Genomic DNA, 8,464 nt, shown 5'->3' on the forward strand with positions numbered 1-8,464 from the left:
ATTATTTGCTACCTTATAGACTAAAAGTGCTCAAACAAAGGTTTTATTTTTACCAAACTTGTGCACATGTTGATTTCACACATCTATAAATATAAATATAACTAACATTAGGGATATCTTGAACTTTGCATGTATGCAAACTGTGGTTTGTTTTTATATTGAACCACTAAACACATGAATAGGCAATGACCAGACATTGAATTATCTCTTCCATGAATACAACAGAGAAAGTCTACACTGAAATTTTTTGTACGTAAATAGATTTAATGACTACATTATGCAAGTCAAAGTGAATTCTGTCATTTGTTTATATGACTGTTTTGCTCCACACCTGTATCCATTTTTTAGAGTCTTACCTTAAAGTAATAAAGGAAGCAATTATTTTTCATTTCAATTAAGTTTTTCCTGTTGTTACCAAAGTTGCTTAATGATCATTACTTGACATCCATCCATCCATTTTCTGTCACGCTTTATGCCTGCTGGAGTTGCGAGGGGTGCTGGTGCCTATCTCCAGCTGTCTATAGGCGAGAGGTGGGGTACACCTTGGACAGATCGCCAGTCTGTTGCAGGAGAACGCAGAGACACACAGGACAAACCACCATTCACACACACACACGTATGAAGAATTTAGAGAAGCCAATAAACATAACAGTTTTGTTTTTGGACTGTGGGAGGAAGGTGGAGTACCTGGAGAGAACCCACACATGCACATGGAGAACATGCAAATTCCAAGCAGAAAGAAAAAAACCCGGAACCTTCTTGCTCCAAGGTAGCAGTGCTACCCACTGCCCCACTAAGCAGCCATTACTTGACATATTAGAGAGAAATTAAAATCAGTAGCAGATTGATGTTCTTGATACAAACAATCAGAATCTCTAAGTTGTGTAAGCTTTCTTCCTTTCTTTTGCTAAAATTATCTAAGAAACCTCAAATGTTTGTTTAAGCACATGCCTATTTTATTCTGATCACTTAAAAAAAGAATATTAGTTAAATTCAAATTACAGCTTGTTAATGCTAACATAGCCTTTGTAACAAGTACTGAGAGGGAGGCTTATGCAGACTACGGATTATACTGCCTGTTGCAGAAGGAAAGGCAGGAAAGGTTAACATATTTAATGGTGAGGCAGAAAGGTGCAAACTGCTGGCTGATTTAAATGCTGAAAGATGCCGATCTGTTTGATGTTTTTAAGATTACTATAAATGACAATTTGTCAGAAGAACACAACCGGTACAATGATGAAAGCTGTGACAGATAACAATCATTTCATCATAGTTACAGTGCTTTATTCTAGCAATGTATGTGTTAAGTACATTAAGTACATGGACTAAGTAATTAAAATTTTAAAGTAAAAGACAATCTGTAATTTTTTTTATTTTAGTTCCTCTAATTCTCCCAAACCCGATATCAAATCTTGTCTTTAAAAGCAGATATTTTGGATAATTAACCCTTTTAATAGTTATCTAATTGACTGATAACACAAATTAATATCGAGTCACACAAAATAACATATTTGAGTCAATCAATCAAATTTAAAAGCAGATCAGTATTCAGTAGTTTCCAACATATTTTGTTTTGTTTTTTCCTTCATCCACTGGTAGATGTAGTAAAAAAGGAACAGATCCCTCATAACGTGAAGGCACAGGGTGGCTCCCATTAAAGCTTAAACGCCATCAAAGAGATCCCTGGGTTACACTGAGATTATGTTTAACCAAAGCATGAGTTGCTCTGCTAAGCACATGGTATCTGTCTTTGTTTACTATTATTTCACAATATAATCTTTCCTGCAAGTTTTATGAGTGCATCACTAAAGGAGAACCAATAAACATCACCCAACATTACCCATAGTTTTTAATTTTAGTTAACTACTCTTTAAAGCTATTAAACGTTAATAGAAAATGACTGTTTTTACTAGCAGAAGTCTGTGCAGACATTAAGAAGTTTAGGCCAACATACGTTTCAAACTGACTCTTTGTTTCTTGAGGAACATTTTTAAATGATACAGTCACTGTTGTCCGACTAGAGATTTTAAACATCAGATATGTTGATCAATGTTCCCCTGGTTTTATTCAATTCCAAACCAATCAGTCTAGTGTCACACACTTTTGCGTTAATATTCTAACCCGGAGGCTCAGCACCAGGTGAAGATAAATCAGCTTTTACGATGGGTTGCTATGGTTTTTATAGCACTGGAGTTGTGAGGGACTGATTTGGGGATCAATCACCTGCAGGTGTCTGCCAGCAGCTTTGCTCCTGTGAGGATCGATCGAAGATCTAGAGCTCTGGTGATGGAATAGAGGTGTATTTCTCCGTGTTTGTGTGTTATTGAAATTGTGTTCAGTTTTAAAGAATGTGTGTGTGCAGCAGACACAGAGAGGAGATATATCTGCTGCTGCAGTGATGATGAAGAGCTGCTGGACTATGACCAGACCATCTCAGCTCATATTGGAGTCTCCCCTTTTCTTCCCCCCTCCCCGCATGCTCTCTCTCAATCCACTTCTTTATCTAGATGGCACTTTGGAAAATCTCATTGTCACACAACATTTAACAAAGACAAAAGTCTCAGGCGGGCAGCTGGAGATGACTGGCCTGACAGCTAGGGTGCGGAGTATTCTTAAACAACCTCTTTCACTCTCGCCTTGCACGTTTTCCCTTGGGAGAGGCCAACAACACGGGCCAATCTCTGCCAAGACACATAAATATGTGTGTGCATGTATGCACACAGATGGCATGAGTACCCATCAACACACAAACACATTAAGGGAACTGAGGTTTGTCAGCCTTTCCCTTTTCAGCTCTTTCCCTAGTTACGCTGTACATGCACATTTAACATCTCCCCGGACTCTCAGATGGCTGTTTCCTCCATGCTGTCGGTGGAGCTAAGCTGAAACAAAAGAGGCAGAAAACGAGGCCTGCAGCTTCTGAATCGGAGGAAGTTGGTGCTGATTAAACTACCACTGAAGAAGAATTCCGATCCTGTTAAAACATACGCTGGCTGCCAAATCCAAACCAAGCAGCAGAGCTGTGGGATTGTAAACCACATGTGGCTCCACCCTGTGTGCCCTCTCTTTGCCCAGGAGAAATAGACACCAATCTCTTCTAGGACTTTCACCCAATTTTTCCTGTACTTTTATTCATTTATTTAGCTTTAATCCACTAATATTCCAATATCTTGCCTGATATTTCATTCACTCCAATGTCCTGTTTGTACAGGTCTTATTAAAATTAGACTAGTTAATAACTCACTTTTGAATGACTTGTTAACATAAGTACTTACTCTGCCAATGGCATTGTAGCAACTTAATGCATATAAAAATATTTATGTGCATGTGAAAAGAAACCGATTTAATAAGCATTCAAATTAGGTTTCATTACTGTTGTCTGTTGGGCTGGTATCATTGCTTTAAAAACTTCTGATCTACTGGGATTTTTACACACAACCTCCTATAAGTCAAAAATAGGTAAGACACATAGAGATGTTTCTCTTAGAAAACGTTCTCAACAACTTTTACTTAGAACCATAAGCACAACATATAGGGAATGGTGAGTGAAAGCAAAAATATCCTGAGTCTATTATATTTTTATACAAAAATGCACTAATGATGGTAGAGGGCTCACAAGAAGTTAGGGATACTGATTAGAGATGTTCAAAAGGCAGCAGTAGCTCATATAACTAGTCATTATAGGTAAGATACCGCCATACTACCTCTCAACACATATTCTAAGTCTTGAAACAGAAGGGCTATAGTAGCAGAAGCCTGCATTAGGTCAGCACAGCTGTCAGCTACAAACACAAAACTGAGGTTACAGTTTCCATGGTGTCATCAAAACTGTATCAATTACTGAAAAAAGGGATTCAGCCTAAAAGTACATATTTCAGCAGTAACATGACTTGGCTTATACAAAATGAAAGCATGGATTCATTTGACCTTGGATGGACAGCTCAACCTGATGGTATACTTCTATTAGGGACATTTTCACCACATGTTGTTGCTGACCATCCCTGCACAACCACAGTCTGTTAAAGTTACTTCAAGAAGGACAATTCACCCATTCACAAGACTCAAATCTTTTTTAAATTACTTCTTAAACCCAACAGTGAGTTTACTGTACTGCCATGACACCATCACCAGTCACCGGATGCCCCTTTTAGAGCTCCATTTAGATGTGGTCGAGTGGAAGATTTGCATCATGAATGTGCAGCTGAAAAATCAGCAGCAACATTTGATGCTGTTGAGTCAATATGGACGAAAGGTGCTAAGGATGTTTTCCTTACACCACGTTGAATCATACCATGGATGTAAATGTGGGCCTACTATGGAAAAACCAAGGTAGACAGTGAGTGTGAGTCTAAGAGCAGGAGGCTATTGGTAAAAAGACAGAACATAGCATCTTGCCTTTTTTCTCCTCCTCTTGTGATGTATTCCTTCAGAGATTTTCTCTAATAAACACAGGTGGAGATTATTCATATTCATGCCTAAGAGATAATGTACACATTGTGGACATCCTCGAAGATAAGTATTATTTTCTGTTTGCTTGACTGGAGTACCTTCTCTCTCTCCTCCTTTGCAGGAAGGATCCCCATCCATCCAAGCCAGGGCATGACCCTTTCCCTTTCGCTCTCAAGTGCAAACACATAATGGGTAAAATGAAGAGTCTCTTCAGGCCAACAGGAGACAAACGAGCTTCCCAAACACTGCAGGATTGGCAGTTGGAACCGGTGTCAGCTTGTGTTTAAGATGTTACCCATCTTAGTGTTTTACACTACCTACACGTCTGGCTGAGCTGGAAGGTTCATAGTACAGCCATTGAGCCTGTATGTGTTCACGACAAGTTTGTGTGGCAGTCCTGTGCCAAATGTTGCTTAGAGGCAGGTTGTTCGCATCTGAACAAGAAACAAGTCAATGAAGAGGTGTATGCTCTTATTCTCGTTCAGCCTTCTGTCTTGTTTTCCGTTTATTTCTTTCTGTGATTATTGTCACTGGGTACAAAACGACTACAAGGGGAATAGTGAAAAAAAGAGGGCAGAATGGGATTGAGACAGTGGTTGTAGAGGGGGCTATAAGGCCTCCGAGGTAAGTATAGGGTTTTGGCGAGTGCTCGGGGGTTGGTGGTGAGGTCTGCTTGAAGAGAGGGCCCTGGTGTAATCTCAGTGCTGAATAGACGTTGCTCCTAATAGAATCTTGTCGTCCGGCTGCCACCGAGAGAAACAAGAGCTGTAATGGATGGGCTCGGCTCTGGCTCCCACTTTCCCCCCCGTGACCCCTGTGCTGGTCAGAAGTAAGAGCTAAAGAAGCATTGTAGCCCCGGGCCTGATTGAATGGGGAGGGAGGGAGGTGACGGTGGCTGTGGTGGCAGTGGCGGTGAGGGGGTTGTGGGCTAGCTGCGCTGATAGACCAATTTCCCACTACTGCAAGCAGCAGGGCTTGATTGATGAGGCTTGGTGCTGGTGAGAGGAGGCCCATCACATGTGATCACATAAGTACTTATTCAGCTCGAATTGGGCTTGACAAGCCTTACGACAGCTTTGTGCTGTCACAGATATCATTGGAGGGAAAACACTCCATTAATCATGCGTAATTAACTTTTCCAAAGGGAGGTTCTGCTTGGAACCTAGTGGCAACCCACTCAGTACCTGGATACAAAATTTCACCATCTTAACTGTGATTGTAGAGGAGCTTATTAAAAGCTGAAGCTAGTGTCCCCTGAGTCCCTCCGTTTGTACAGGAAACAGCTTCATTAGTATCGGTTTAGAGCTCTAATGGGCTCAATACAAAGCCTCCTCTCTGCAGCCTTGTTCAGTGGCCTCACAGTGCAATATCCTGAAAGAGCACACACCCTTAATGTTCCCTGTTTGAAGTCAGAGCAGAACCTGGTCTGAACGCCTGCCTCTAGTTAACTATCTTAACCCCCCCCCAATAAAGTAGCGTTGAGGAATGAGCCCAACAAGCTACAGTACATCCTGTCATACTGACTTTCTCTTTCTCCCTTTATTTTCTTCTGGGAGTAAACTGGACTAGAGCCCTTTTGTTTTAAAGCACCAGACCAAATAATCTACCTCAATTTAGGAAAAACACAAATGCACCTCACAAAGACGAATAAATGCACAGACCTTTTGCCAAATCTCATCTGAACAGTATTTCTTTTGCAGTTTACTGAGGCAGCCTACAAGGCGCTATGCTACAGGTTAGAGTACAAAGAGGTAACATGGAGGAAAATATGCTAAGTGGTCAGCAAAACAAATGTACATGCTTTTGGTATTCTTTTAATAGCTGGTGGAGTAAGTTAATCCATTAAATAAATGTAATGGTTGACAGAGAACAAAGGGTAATTATGATATTACTATGGTATAAATATAACCATTCTATTTAAAAAGCTTTCAAACATCCTTGGAAATATTCCAACAAATGCAATAATATACTTACTATAGCTTCTAAATGTTCCCTCATGCTAGTTTGTTATGTGAACACTGTTGTTATCATTCTAAATATGAAAATGTTCTCTGACTCAATTTGTTTCAATTCAATTTCCAACATACAACTTACATTTTATTCTTTAGAGGACAACTATTGCAGAGATAAAAAAAAAAAAAATGTATTATTTACGACCATGCAAGTTCAAAACTCTCATGGATCACCAAATCAGGCCTGAAATCTGCTTTGATTTATTTTGCCCTCCTTTTCAACTGGTCATCCCTAGTCATTTCTTCTGAATAGTATCCACACCGCTTTAAGGCCTTGAGTCATTTCCTGGATGTTAATTAGGACTGTTGGGGGGTTTTTTGAGAGAAAGAAGTGATTCCCCTGACATCATTGTCATGATGCCCAACATAGATCATGAAGGGTGTAACTAGAAAAATACACCAACACTGTGAAGAAAACACCCAGATTTATACTTATGACTAATGTGCAAATCAGGCACAACTACATTGCTTTGATGGAAAACTATAGATAATACATTAAGGATAAAAAAAATTATAATTATATATCAGCTTCTATATAAAATAACAACCATCAACAATCTAAGTAGAAATAGTTGGCTGTGACAGTGTTCAATCCAGAATGAAATAACTAGGAACTGCGTATTTAAGTTATACCAATATGTTTTTCATTGTGTGGCACATCTTCATACTTCAAGAATTGTCCATAAATCTGTTTTCTCCAAAGCTTCACCCAGAACAAAATTAGGTTTTCATACAAAAATATTTTCTGCCAGGCCTGCCCTAGTAGACTTGCATTCCTAGTTCTTGGCACCTGTATCACCACTGGACCTCAATGCTTATGCAAAGATGTGATATAGCATCAACCATAGTTGGATGACCTGCCTATTAAAATTTAAGTCAACAATATTACTGTCACTTAGATAGGTAATTGCCAGTGATATTAAACTGCAGTAAAAAAAATGACCTACTTCCAACTACTTGTCTCTGTAGTTTCTTACCTTCTTACAGACAGTTGTGTTAATGAAGGTATCATATTAACTACTTTTAAGAATTTGGTTTTTGAAATGAACCATGCTAGAAATGGTAAATGGCATGTACTTATATAGCACCTTTTTTCAAGTCAGGTAACTTGACCAAAGCGCTTTATACTACATTCATTCACCCATGCACGCACACACTCACAAACTGTTGGTGGCAAGCTACATTGTAGCCACAGCTGCCCTGGGGCTCACTGACAGAAGCGGGTCTGCCGTACACTGGCGCTACCGGGTCTTCTGACCACCATCAGTAGACAATGCAGGTGAAGTGTCTTGCCACAACGAAAATTAAAGTCGGAGCCGGGGCTTTAACCGTCATTCCTTCGATTTCAGGGCAAACTCCTACATCCGATGCCACTGTTGCTTTAATCCAGTAAAGAAAAGTCAGGGAGAATTCTAAGCATAAAGGAGAAGAGTTTATTTCTGACCAGACGAGAGGCTTTAAGGACGCCATGTGGGACCATCAACAGCTTAAGTTTGTAAAAGCATTTTAAGTTAGTAAAGATATGGAACCCTCCAAAAGAAAGGAGGTTAAACAGGGACCACACGCACACAAGCAGTAGCGTGAAAAAGAGGAAGAATGGAGGAGTCTAAAACAAAAGGTGAAGGGTCAAGTACATTCAGTCAGCTTAGTTTGACTTATTTGCGGAGCAGTAACAACAATCAGGACTTGTGTGCTCAGCCATTGAAGGCTGCTCTGATAAAAGCCTTCTTCTCTCTCCTACATGTCAGCCTCCACTTATTAACAACACTGCAGTTAAACAAGATTTGGAGATGATCTTCATGTTAACTAGTTTCCTTACATTAGTGAAATAATTTAAACACACAAACCACAATAAGTAAGAAAATTTGTTGAGTTGAAGAAACTTTTTTGAAGTCCATAAACCATAATGTCACACACTTAGAGGTATGGGTTTAACCTAGAGACTTGATTAAATTATCCTCCCTCTCATTTATAAATAGCCATGTAGTAATAGGAGGATTCTA

This window comes from Cyprinodon tularosa, unplaced genomic scaffold (assembly GCF_016077235.1).
Source record: "Cyprinodon tularosa strain WSP-4 unplaced genomic scaffold, ASM1607723v1 ctg86, whole genome shotgun sequence".
NCBI lineage: Eukaryota > Metazoa > Chordata > Actinopteri > Cyprinodontiformes > Cyprinodontidae > Cyprinodon > Cyprinodon tularosa.